Raw genomic sequence first — 13,501 nt, forward strand, 5'->3', positions numbered from 1 at the left:
TCTTGAAAAGTGAAATCTTAGTTTCTAACAGCCTTTAGGTTAGCTCCAGTTGTTTTAAAATCAGCTAAGGGGGGTTATCTTCTAGATGTTGGATACCAGGACTGAAGTGACATGAATACTGCTCCCCAAGGAGGAATCCCAAGCCCCTGACATCTGTTCCTCTTCTGTGTCCTCCAGGGTGTCCCTTTGCCTCCCTTCCTACCAGACTCCATGTAGATCTGTCTTTTCTTTGGTTGTAGAAGAGCTACTCTTCTAGTCCTTAGATTGATTTCAGCAAGAACCACTCTACATATAGTGGCAGTTTTGATATAATTTTGATGGGAGATGAGCCCACAGTCCCTTACTCTGCCTCTTGATCTCTCTCTCTTCCCTGTTCGCATTTTCATGCCCAGTTGGGTTTTTCCTTTCTCTTCCCTCCAAAAATATGTGGCTATGAGCCTTGCCAATGAGGTGGCAGTATTATACTGTTTGTCATTGCCTTAGCAAGCTTGTATGTTCAGACCTAGTACCTAAAATTGTGATGTTCATACTTGGGTACACAGGTTTCCTTGTACCTACTCTTTTCATTATTGTTAGCTGTGGCCCCTCAACGTTCCTGCATCTGCACTGTCCCAGACTCCCTAGTGCCTCCCCTTTTACCCTCACCTATGAAGTAGAAACTTGTTCTCCCATTTTTTTTCCTTTGTCTAAATCCACTGGCCTTAAGGACAAGCCATTTAACCCCCAGCTTCACATTTACACAAACCCTTTGCATGACTGGCCCTAAGAGTATGCTGGAGAGCAGGACAGACTGAATTCTTGCTTCCATGAAGCTGATTCTGATAGTAAAGTTAGACATGAGTCATGCAAGGAAACTGAGACAAATTGTGGTGGATCATATGAAAGAAATAAAGAGCAATATATGAGTATAAAACAGAGAGCTGTGTTTCATTCTAGGTATCAAGAGATATTTGCTTGAAGGGTCTTTCAAACTGACCTTGGCTGACCTGCAAAGTGGACAGTAATGTTCCCAGGTGCAAAGGTTCTTGTGTCGTTTAAGGAGTCAGTAGGAGGCAAGTGAGCTGGAGTTCAGAGACTGAAAGAGGGAGGGAGGGACAAGGATGGGCTATACTTGGTCTCAGGTTTTAGGCTAAAGATCTTAGTCTTTGTGTTAAGAGCAATAAGAGACCAGTGGAGAGTTTTATTTAATGGAAGAAGCATACTGATGGCGTGATGGTGGTCAGGGTGGTGGTGAAGATGGTGAAGAAGAGAAGGAAGATGATGGTGACAGTGATGATGGTAGCTGACGATGGTGATGGTGAGGATAATAGTAGTAATGAGGTTGCTTACATAAGGATGAGTGTGATTATGACAATAAGAGTGATAATGACATGGTGATAATGATGATGCTGTTAACTGATGAAGATGCTGATGGGATGGTGCAGATAATGAAGGGTCTGGTATCACTACCTGCTTAAGAAAGCAGGAATGAGGATGGAAACAACACATTATCTGAAGGGAGACACACCTGGTATTCTGCCACTTATTTGCTGGCTGGAATCAGAAAATGCTTTGACCTCATGTGTACTTCAGTTTATTTATCCTTAGAAGGGCTCCTGAAGATGAAGTGATGTGTATAGAAGTGCTTGGCACCCAGTGATTGCAAAGTTAGCTCTCTGGTGTCTCCATGACACACACGCATGCAGCCAGGCATGTGACAATGAGAGCTTATGTGTGGAGTCCCTCCACTGCTTCAGTTCTGCAGCCTGGCCAGGTGACACGCTCAGAGACTGAGGGGCATCATAAACTAAAAGCTCCTTTTCAGATAATCTCCTCCAAATTGGCTGTCCTGTTGTCTGCGGGAATAGTTGGAGGTGGAGCTCTGCTGGGAGTATCTCAGTGCCTCCTCCACTGCCTGTTGCCCTCACCCTTTTACCACAGTGAGTAACTCCGACACCTCTGGCAACTCAGGGGGACACAGCAATGGGGACTTTGCATGTCTAGGGAAAAACCCTAAGTCTCCTCAAAATGTGACACTTGGCAAGACACAACCTCACTGGGTCCGTTTCTCATTGAAACCAGTTTGGCAGCTTAAGGTTGCTTCCTGTGAGGTTGTGCGCACAGTGGACACTCCACAGCGAGGTGGCGTGCAGCCCCTCTTACCTTACCTCTCCCTGGGGGGCAGGGTCAAGGTGTCCATCTGTTTCAGTTTGATCTGTCTGCACTGAGCCTTCCACAGTTTCAGTTTAGCTACAGCTTCCTGGAGGGTGCCTTCTGGCCAGTCCCAGAACAGGGAGAGTCCCAGAATCCCAAGGCCTTTGAAATGACACAAATATGAAGGCTTTATTTTCAAAGTTACATGTAGATCACTAACCTGTCCTGCACATCTGCCCTGTGTCAGCACATGTGTGGTGGTGAGTGGCCCCCACAAGGCTAACAGGCCAGGCTGTTCTGACCCGTAATGAATGCAGAAAATGGAAGGGACAGAGCATTTTAAGGCTCTGGATTCTCCTGACATTTCTAAGAGGTCCTCAGGCATAGCATCCACATTTCACAGATAAAGAAACAATGTAGAGAGATTAAGGAGTTTCTCAAGGCCTTACAGCCAGGGCCTCTGGAGCATGAATCTTGCTCACCTGAGCCAGAGCCCCAGTTTTGAGTGCGCCATGAGTGCACAAACTTGCTACATTCTCAGACAATCCTATAAGTTCTAGCTGCCTGGTAGCCTCCCACCCCAGCCTCCCCTTACCTTTCGATCCTCCCATCTCTGTTCCACGCTGCCTCTGTCAGACCAGGACAGGAACTTCCCAGCATTCAGAGAACCCACACAGAGATCCCTTCCAAAGTCTTCCATACCCACCACAGCTACTGATGAAGCATAATTTCTGAAAAGCCCAGAGAGGCTAAAACTTCACTGAAAGCTGCAACCTGGAAAATAAGGAAGCAGATCTGTTGAAACAGACCACAAACCTCCACTTTACAGCTTCTGAGGATCTGGGAGGGGGCAAAGCAAAGCTAGAACACACCTCTAGTGAGAAGTGTCATGGAGACACCTATGAAGCTGGAGCCCCCACGGATTACAATCTATATGACAACTAAGCAACCAGCAAGAGAGCTGGTCTGCAGTGATATCTGTGCTATGAGGAAAAGGAAGAAAATTCCTTGAATATTCCTAAGTAGAGACCATTCTTCAGACAGGATTAAAGATAGGTTTCAAACTATTTTAATGATAAAAAAAACTTATTCTGTTGTTGGTATGGTGCTTCTGGAAGTTTTGAGATTCAACTCTGGGCTCAAAGCAGTGAAAGAACCTAAAAAAAAAAAAAAAAAAAAAAAGAGTTGTATTCATCAAAACTCACAAAGTCACACAGAGAAATAAGTCTTCATGAATGAGAATGAGAGGAAACAAGAAGAGAGTATCTAGTACCTTGGATTATCAGATACTTGCTTAATACAAAAATGTTTAGTACATTTTAAGGCATGAAAAATGACATGAAAGCATAAGCATTTAGGAACAACAAATTTTTAAAATAACCAAGTAGATTAAGGTAGATTAAGAAAAGAATTAAATAGAACTCCTAGGAAAGAAAAATATAATAGAATTGGGAAGGGGCAGAGTCAAGATGGCAGAGATGGAAGATGGAGAGTCCATATCTCCCCACAACTAGGGCACCTACTTGAACACTGGTGGAGAACCTCGACACCTTGGTGGATGGGATGATCACCCCCCGCCCCCGCAACATGGTGCAGCAAAAGCAATTCTAAGATGGAAGTTTATAGCCATTCAACCTCTCACTTATCTTTTAGAAATGAGAACAATCACAAGTAAACAATCTAACATTATGCCTAAATAGAGAAAAAAGAACAAAAAACCCCAAAGTCAGTAGAAAGAAAGAAATCGTACAGATCAGAACAGAAATAAATGAAATAGAAATGAAGAAAATGATAGCAAAGATTCATAAAAATAAAAGTTGGCTCTTTGTGAAGATAAAAAAAAAAAGATAAACTTTTAGTTAGGTTCCTCAGGAACAAAAAGGAAGAGGACTCAAATTAACAAATTTATAAATGAAAAAAGAGAAATTAAAACCAATAACACAGAATCATTACAAACTACCAAAAGATCATTACAGACAACTAAAAGCAACTATATGCCAGTAAAATGGATAACCTGGAAGAAATGGACTAATTCTTGAAAAGGTGCAACTTTCTAGGACTGAACCAGGAAGAATTAGAAAATATAAGCAAACCAGTCACAAGTAATGAAATTGATACTGTGATTTAAAATCTCCCAATGATCAAAAGTCCAGGACCAGATGGCTTCACAGGAGAATGCTAATCTAACATTTAGAGTAGAGCTAACACCTAGTCTTCTTTTAAACCCTTATTCTTACAAAAACTTGCTGAGGAAAGAACACTTCCAAATTAATTCTACTTGGGTGCCATCACCCCAATACCAAACCAGAAAAAGAAATCACAAAAAGAAAATTGCAGATGAATATTACAGACGGACATAGACACAAAAATCTTCAATATAATACTAGAAAATGATACAATAACATGTATGATTAAAAGGATCATACATCATGATCAAATGAAATTTATAGCAGGGATATAAAGATTTTTCAATATATACAAATCAAGCAATGTTATACACTATATTGAAGAATAAAACCATTTGATCATTTCAATACACTGAGAAAAAACTTTAATATTCAGCACTCCAGAATGTGGGCATCAAGGTAATCTACCTCAAAATAATAAAGGCCATATATGAAAAAACACAGAGCAAGCATCACTCTCAATAGTGAGAAAATAAAAGTGTTTCCCCTAAGATCAGGAACGAGACAAGTATGTCCATTCTTTCCTCTCTTAATTCAACATGTTTTTGGAATTTCTGCTCAGAAAAGAAGTAACTATACATGTAACTATACATAGATGTATAACTATACATAGATGCCATGTAACTATGCATAGAATATTACAAGAAAACTACTAGAGATACTCAATGAATTTGGTAAAGTTGCAGGATACAAAATTAATGTACAGAAATCTCTTGCATACCTATATACTAATAATGAAAGATCAGAAAGGGAAATCAAGGAAGCAATCCCATTTATCATCACAACAAAAGGAATAAAATACTGAAGAATGAATCTACCTAAGGAAGCAAAAGACCTGTACTCAGAAAACTATAAAACATTGATGAAAGAAATCAAATATGACACAAGCAGTTGGAGAGATTACCAGGTTCTTGGATTGACTGAGTCAATATTGTGAAAATGAATATATAATACTACCTAAAGCAATATACATATTCAATGTAATTCCTCTCAAGTTACTATTGAGATTCTTTACAAAATTAGAACAAAACCTTTTACAATTTCTAAGGAAACACAAAAGATCTTGAGTAGCTAAAGTAATCTTGAGAAAGAAAACTAAGCTAGAGGAATCAGGCTCCCCAACTTCAAACTATTCTACAAAGCTACAGTAGTCAAGACAGTAAAGTACTGGCACAAAAGAGAAACACAGACCCACGGCACAGGAGAGAAAGCCCAGAGATAAACCCACATCCTAGGTCACCCAGCCTATGAAAAATGTAGCAGGAATATACAATGGGGAAAAAACAGTCTCTTCAATAAGTGGGGCCGGGAAAACTGGACAGCTACATGTAAAAGAGTGAAATCAGAACATTCTCTAATATCATACAAAAATAAACTCAACATGGATTAAAAACCTAAATGTAAGGCTGGAAACTATAAAATTCTCAGAGGAAAACATAGTAAAATCAGTCTCTGATGTAAACTGCAGCAAGATCTTTTTGAACCATCTTCTGGAGTAATGAAAATAAAAACAAATTAAAGAAATGGGACCTAATTAAACTCAAAAGCTTTTGCACCACAAAAGAAATCATAAATAAAATGGAAAGAGAACACTCAGAGTGGGAGAAAAAACTTGCAAATGAAGCAACTGAAAAGGATTAATCCCTAAAATTTACATGAAACCTAGATGTTCATGGACAGATAAATGGATAACAAAGATGTGTTGCATATGTACAATGGAATATTAGCCATGAAAAGAGAGAACTTGAGTCAGCTGTAGTGAGGTGGGTGGACCTAGAGTCTGCCATATATTGTGAAGTAAGTCAGAAAGAGAAAAACAAATACTGCACAAAAATTTTTAATTTATTTTAAACTGGAGGATAATTTTAACTAGAGGATAATGTTGTTTGTTTCTGCCATACAACAATGTGAATCAGCCAAAGTATATATATGTCCCCTCTCTCTTGAAACCCCTCCCCACCCCCACCCCATCACACTCGTCTAGGTTGTCACGGATTACTGGGTTGGGTTCCCTCTCCTATAAGGCATCTTGCCACTAGCTATCTATTTTACATATAGCAATGTATATGATTCAGTGCTACTCTCTCAGTCTGTCCCACCATCTCTTTCCCCCACTGTATCAAGTCTGTTCTCTAGGTCTGCATCTGTGCTCCTGCCCTGCAAAGAGATTCATCAGTACCATTTTTCTAGATTCCATATATATGTGCTAATATATTTGTCTTTCCCTTTCTGACTTACTTCACTCTGTACAACAGGCTCTAGGTTCATCCACCTCACTTCAACTGACTCAAAATCTTTTTTCTGGGTGAGTAATATTCCATTATATATATCTACCACAATGCATTTATCCATTCATCTGTTGAGGGACACCTAAGTTTCTTCCATATCCTGGCTTATAAATAGTGAGAAGTGAACATTGTAGTGCATGTGTCTTTTTCAATCATAGTTTTCTCAGAGTATATGCCCAGTGGTGGGATTACTGGGTCATATGGTATTAATAGTTTTATTCTTAGTTTTTAAAAGAACCTTCATACTGCTTTCCATAATGAATGTATCAGTTTACATTCCAACCAGCAGTGCAACAAGGATTCCTTTTCTCCACTTTCTCTCTAGCATGTATTATTTTTAGATTTTTTAATGACGGCCATTCTAACTGGTGTGAGGTGATACCTCATTGTAGTCTTGATTTATATTTCTCTAAAAATGAAAAATGTTGATCACCTTTTCATGTGTTTGTTGGCCATCTGTATGTCTTCTTTGGAGAGAAATATCTTTAACTCTTGTGACTATTTTTTGATTCAGTCATATATATATACACACATATACTGAGCTTCTTTTATATTTCAGAGGTTAATCCTTTGAAAATTGCTTCATTTGCAAATATTTTCTTTCATTCTGAGGGCTTTCCTTTCAGCTTGTTCACAGTTTCCTTTCCTGTGCAAAAGATTTTGTTTAGCTAAAAGCTTGCTTAATAATTTGTTTATATTAGTTTTTCTTTTCATTACTCTAGGATTTGGGTCAACAACGATTTTGCTATGATCTATGACAAAGAGTGCTCTGTCCATTGAAAGGTTGATGCTACAAGCCATGAATGATGCCAGAATTCCAGTGACGAGGCTTGATCACTCAGAGGTTTTGTGTAATTAAGTTTTCTTAAAGTATAAAAGAGATAGAGAAAGCTTCTGACACAGACATCAGAAGGGAACAGAAAGAGTGCCCCGTTTTCTAGCTTATAACAAGGAGTTAATACAGATTAGCAAGCTGCTAATTAGAGAAAGGACATGCCTCAAGACCAAGAGAGTGGCACCAGGCCCCTCACCCACAACATGCATTTTGAGATAGCATTGGCACAAGGTGAGTCATCCAGGGCCAGGAAAAAATTGACATGAATCTTGAAGAAAGTCAGATTTCCAAGCAAATAGTTTAATTAACATAGGTTAAGAGAACATTTTCTTGAGTAAAACATACTGGTTTGTTGATCCATTATTGGTTCAGAGTCTTAGGCAGAACTGACTTGAAGGAAGGCAGTTTCTAAGGTAAATACATAGTTCATTACATAACTTAAAAACATTCCCATAAGAAAAAATGCATTGGTTAGCTCAAGGTTTGAGAAAAGTTAAGTTTAGGTGTCCTCATGCAGCCCAGAATTGGAAAAGAAACCTCCCTTTAATTTTATATAGAGAAGGGGAAAAAAAGTCTGACACTTGTAGTTTGTTTTCTCCTGCTGCTTAAGAGAGAGGAAAAAATATCTGACACTTGTGCTCTATTTCCTCTGCTTGGGGACCCCTAGCTTTCCTGCTTGTTAACCTCCTCGCCCCCCAACTTTTCTTTTAGGAGAATTATGTTGCCTAGGGAAAGGGGCACCGTTCTTGTTCCATAACTGCTTCTGAGCTGATAAGCGGTGTCATCCCTAAATTGATGAGGCAACATATTCTGTTAACCCTCATATTGAGGGTCTCTGATCCAGGAGTCCCAAGTAGAAGTTGGAGGAAGCCGTCACAGTTGCAGGGGTTTGAGCAACCATTTGTAACTTAAAAGCCTTCATGCAGCTAGAAACAAATCCAGTTAGACAGTTACAGATGCAGGGAGCAAACAGCAGAGACAGAGCAGTCAGAATTACTGCAATTAGGATAGTTTTCCACCACAAGGAACTAGTTAATATCTTCCAAAGTGTGGCAGTTGACGTTTAAGGAGTATCCATAGCCCGAATCATCTTGTTCATGTTAGTAAGGTGAGTAACACCAAAGCTTTTATCTGGTATATGTACAGCACTGGATATGAATGATGGCACTAGTTCCTTCTTGTGCAGCTGTTAGACTATCTAAGGCCAATCTGTTTTGTAAAACCACCTATCTAATTTGTATTTGTTCAGCTTTAAGAGCTGAAATAGCTTTTTGAGACTCTTGTAAAGCCTGTTGAGTAAAGTTAGTCAGAGCATCAACTCTTAGCATAACTTAGTCTGTAGTTCCCAGAGAGGGAACAAATATTGCAGCCAAATAATCATACCTTTGAAATACAGACCTGGTCCAATGAATCCTAAGGTGTGGAAAATTAGCAGGCTTTTCTAGAAGCTCTGAAAATATAAAAGTTAAACCTGGGGTGCGTCTCCCCATCCAGTCAGTGACAAGCCACGCCCATAAGTAAGAAGCACATATCTAGTAGATTCTGTTTGGAGCAAGCCAGTGAGACTGAGGTATCCAGTCCCAATCAGTGCCTGGCCAGGAAAAAGGAGGACCTGAACTGGATTGGACAACACAGGAATGCTTACATTGTATATTTCCTGAGGCAAAAATCCCATATGTTTCCAATCATTATAATTAAGCTGTTGGCCAGCTTCTGGGGATGGCTCTATTTGATCCCAGCATATGGGGGTGTTAGATTATTAGGTGTCCCTTTTCAAGATTTAGCTGTATAACCTCATTCCATATTTCATAAATGTCAGGTAAAAAGCCACCAAATCTAGACCCATTTACCTTCCATGTGCAGCAAAATAGTCATTAAACCAAGACAAAGTACAATCAAAATTAAAAATCACACTATGTCCATAGTTAAGGTACAAAGTGTTGCACCAGTCCATTTTAGGATTGTTAGATGTCATCAGATTAAGAAGAGGCATCACATATGATTGTTGTTGTCGAAGGTATGCTCAGACTTGGAGAAAGTCCTTTCCCTGAACTGGAGATGCCCACCATGGGAAGTCTTCCATTGCTGAAGATGGCAGCACTCCACAGACATAGAAATTAGAACAGTTGTGGAATGGGGCATAAGTGTGAGCCCAGGACAGGAAGGCGTTGTCTTGAAGGTCAAACGGCAGACTCAGGATATTTGGAGTAAGCAGAAGCAGGCTCACATAGATTATCAGGCCCATCTGAAAGGTAAAAAGTAAGAGCATTAGAGAATAAAGACATAAAATGAAATCACTTAGTTCTGGTCAGGGAGCTATCTCAACTCAAGTGTGTTGCACCCACAAATCAACTCCTGGCACTTTGACAGCTGTGCGAGAAGAAAGAATAACCTGTTAAGGACTTTCCCAGAGGGGCTCAAGGGATTGCATTCCAGATCCCAATGTGTTTTTCAGGACCTTAGTTCCTGGCTCAAACAGCAGCTTGTTTGACTCAGAGTCTGGGTCAGGAGTCATTTTCTGGAGTTCCTTTAATGCCTGTTGAAAAGCTGAGAGCTGAGTTACATAATTAGTTAATTCCAAGGCTTACTCTGTGGAAGAAAAGTTATGACCAACCTAGACAGCATATTGAAAGGGAGAAACATTGCTTTGCTAACAAAGGTCCATCTAATCAAAGCTATGGTTTTTCTAGTAGTTATGTATGGATGCGAGAGTTGGACTATAAAGAAAGCTGAGTGCCAAAGAATTGATGCTTTTGAACAGTTATGTTGGAGAATACTCTTGAGAGTCCCTTGGGCAGCAAGGAGATCCACCAGTCCACCCTAAAGGAAATCAGTCCTGAATATTCATGGGAAGGGCTGATGCTGAAGCTGAAACCCCAAAACTTTGGCCATCTGATGTGAAGAACTGACTCATTGGAAATGACCCTGATGCTGGGAAAGCTTGAAGGCAGGAGACTAAATGGACATGAGTTTGAGTAAACTCTGGAAGTTGGTGATAGACAGGGAAGCCTGGTGTGCTGCAGTCCATGGGGTCGCAAAGAGTCGGACATGACTGAGCAACTGAACTGAACCAAACTGAGGGTTTCAGGGTCTATAATGATGCCTGTGCATGAGAAGGGTCTTCCATAAATACATTCAAAGTAGGACAGTCTTTTTTGGCAGCAGTTTGAGCCCTCATTAAAGCTATGGGTAGAACTTTAAGCTAATTGTCCTGCATCTCTTGAGTTAATTTATGCAAATGTCTCAATAATGTCATTAGGTTTTTCAACCTTTCCTAAGGATTGGGGTCTCCAGGAACAGTGTGAATGATATCCTGTTCCTAGAGTTTTTGACATCCCCTGAGTTACAGCAGCTTTAAAGGCAGAGCCATTGTTGCTCTGAATGCTCCACAGCAGGCCAAACCTGGGAATAATTTCATGGATTAAAGTTCTTATAACCTCCTTAGCCTGTTCACTATGACAGGGAAAAGCCTCAATCCATCCAGTAAAGGTATCCACCAAATTTGTAAGCAAGAATATCCATTTGCTTTTGGCATATGAGTAAAATCAGCTTACCAGTCCCCTCCAGGATATTGTCCACTTCATTGTAACCCAGGTATTGCTAGTTTTTCAGTCTTCGTGTTATTTTTCTGACAGACCTCATATCTTTTGATAATGTTCTTTAAAGTTTTCATTACATTTTAACCTTCAAACAAACGAGAAGCCATTTGGTAGGTGCTATCAACACCTAAATGAAAACCCTGGTGTAAATCCTTAAGAATTTTCCATTGAGCATTTTCACAAGTTATTAATCATCCATCCTCAGGCTGTAACCATCCTTTATCAGTAATCTTTGCTCCCCTTTTCTCATATCTTTCTAATTCTTCCTCAATATATTGTAGTTTTTCCTGTTCAACAGAACCTGTCCAGATCAAAGTTGTCTGCAGTGAAGGGGTTCTGTAAAGTGCCACCTTTCTGGGTTTGCAGCCAGCTAGCAGATTACCCCAGGCTATGTCACTCCCATCTCTGCTGTGTCCTTTGTAATGCATAATAGCTACTTCTTTAGGACAATATACAGGAGTTAAAAGTCTCTCAATCTCTTTGAAATGTTTAATAGTTTCTTCTGTTGCTGTTTTAAACTGTCTTTCTTTCCATATTGCAGCATGAGCATGTAAAGTCAAATAAGCATACATAGAATCAGTGTAGATATTTACTCACTGCCCTTTGCATAACTCTAGAGCTCGGGTCAGAGCCACAAGCTTCGCTAGCTGAACATGCATTCCTGGGGGGAAAGACTTTGCTGCTAAAACCTGTTCAGCCATCACCATGGTGTAATCTGCTTTACGTTTCCCTTCCAGAACAAAAGAACTGCCATCTGCAAATGTTTCCATGTCAGGATTGTCTAATGGTGTATCCATCAGATCTTCTAGAGCTGCATGGTTTGAAGTTAGGAATTGGGAACAATCATGATCAGGAGTTTCATTTTCCTTCTCAGGAAGGAAAGTGGCATGATTTACGTTTCCACAGACTTTAAGCTTAGTTATCGGTCCTTTTAGGAACAGTGACTGATTTTTAAGAAGCCTACAGTTTGTCATCCAAATATTCACTTTAGAGTTTAAAATTCCACTCACATCATGAGAAGTCAGTACAGTAAGTTTTCACCCATTAATAAGCTTAAGAGGTTCAGGGGCTAATAAAGCAACTTCAGCAATTACTCTTAGAAAGTGTGGCTACCCATGCGCCACTACATCTAATTCTCTGTTCAGGTATCATATAGGCTGCTGGTTAGGCTCTCGAGGTTGTGTCAAAACTCCCAAGGCCATACGTTTTCTATCACTGACAAACAAATTAAATCCAGATCTTGTAGGCAAGCTCAAAGTGGAATCTTGCAGGAGAGCAGTTTGAAGAGTCTTAAAAGCCTTTTGGGAGAAGGCAATGGCACCCCACTCCAGTACTCTTGCCTGGAAAATCCCATGGATGGAGGAGCCTGGTGGGCTGCAGTCCATGAGGTCACGAAGAGTTGGACATGACTTCACTTTCACTTTTCACTTTCATGCATTGGAGAAGGAAATGACAACCCACTCCAGTGTTCTTGCCTGGAGATTCCCAGGGATGGCAGAACTTAGTGGACTGCCATCTATGGAGTCGCACAGAGTTGGACATGACTGAAGCGACTTAGCAACAGCAGCAGCAAAAGCCTTTTGAGTGTCTGGAAACCAAACCAGCTTATTGGCTTGGGCTTGTGGAGTTTCAGTTATAAGTTTATATGAAGGTCGGGCAACTTCCCAATAACCCGGAATCCCAATGCAGCAGTAGCCTGTGATGCCCCGGTTCAGTTCAGTTAAGTCAATCAGTTGTATCCAACTCTTTGTGACCTCATGGACTGCAGCATACCAGGCTTCCCTGTCCATCACCAACTCATGTCCGTCATGTCGGTGATGCCATCCAACCATCTCATCCTCAACCATGACATCACTATGCCATCCATCTCATCTCATCCTCAGTCTTTCCCAGCAACAGGGTCTTTTCCAAAGAATTAGTTCTTCATATCAGATTGCCAAAGCATTGGAGCTTCAGCTTCAGCACCAGTCCCTCCAATGAATATTTAGGACTGCTTTCATTTGGAATTGACTGGCCTGATCTCCTTGCAGTTCAAGGGACTCTCAAGAGTCTTCTCCAACACCACAGTTCAAAAGCATCAATGCTTTGGTGTGCAGCTTTCTTTATATTCCAATTCTCAGATCCATACATGAGACTACTGGAAAAAGCATAGCTTTGACTAGACAGACTTTTGTCAGCAAAGTAATGTCTCCACTTTTTAATATGCTGTCTAGGTTGGTCATAGCTTTTCTTCCAAGGAGCAAGCATCTTCTAATTTCATGACTGCAGTCACCATCTGCAGTGATTTTGGAGGCCCCCCAAATAAAGTCTCTCACTGTTTCCAGTGTTTCCCCATCTATATATCATGAAGTGATAGGACTGGATGCCATGATCTTCATTTTTTGAAAGTTGAGTTTTAAACCAGCTTTTTCACTCTCTTCTTTCACCTTCATCAAGAGGCTCTTCAGTTCCTCTTAACTT

Source organism: Muntiacus reevesi, chromosome 3 (assembly GCF_963930625.1).
Source record: "Muntiacus reevesi chromosome 3, mMunRee1.1, whole genome shotgun sequence".
NCBI classification, from domain to species: Eukaryota; Metazoa; Chordata; class Mammalia; order Artiodactyla; family Cervidae; genus Muntiacus; species Muntiacus reevesi.